Source organism: Penaeus monodon, chromosome 27 (genome assembly GCF_015228065.2).
Source record: "Penaeus monodon isolate SGIC_2016 chromosome 27, NSTDA_Pmon_1, whole genome shotgun sequence".
In the NCBI taxonomy this organism is placed as follows: Eukaryota; Metazoa; Arthropoda; class Malacostraca; order Decapoda; family Penaeidae; genus Penaeus; species Penaeus monodon.
This window is the reverse complement of record NC_051412.1, coordinates 19,671,690-19,672,237: the sequence shown is the minus strand read 5'-3', so window position 1 is coordinate 19,672,237 and position 548 is coordinate 19,671,690.

Genomic DNA, 548 nt, shown 5'->3' with positions numbered 1-548 from the left:
AAAATTAATGGCACGTGCGCGGAACGCTTTCCACTCGGCCTGGAATGGAACCGAACGCTGGACTTCCACGCGTGGGTCGGCGCTCCTACCGTTCCGCCATGGCTGACTTGCTATGATGTTTGTTTCTTGGTTTATTTATCATCAGTACACCGGCTTTATTTATGGATTATCGGAGTAGGAGGCATTATGACGAAAATATCACAGTGGTTGACTGTACTAATAACTGACAGATTAAAGCAATATTAACAAGAATAATTTTAGGTTAAAAAATGAAAAACAAATGTGCACCTGTTTCCACTTGTTCGTACTGAAAAGGTCATGAATAGGAAAAATTGACACATGATTCCGCCTGAATCGCATGTGGCCTTCAAGATTATCTTAATTAGATGTGGTTGGTATTTTGAGGTTAATGATAACTTTTATAGTTTAAAAAAATCCAAGTGTTCTAAATAAGACAGATGAGAATTGCATTTTTTCTCTTGTTTTCCTCAATGCAAATCTCATGGAGTCACTCTAAGTCCTACAGTTCAAAGTCCAAGGCAAAAGCT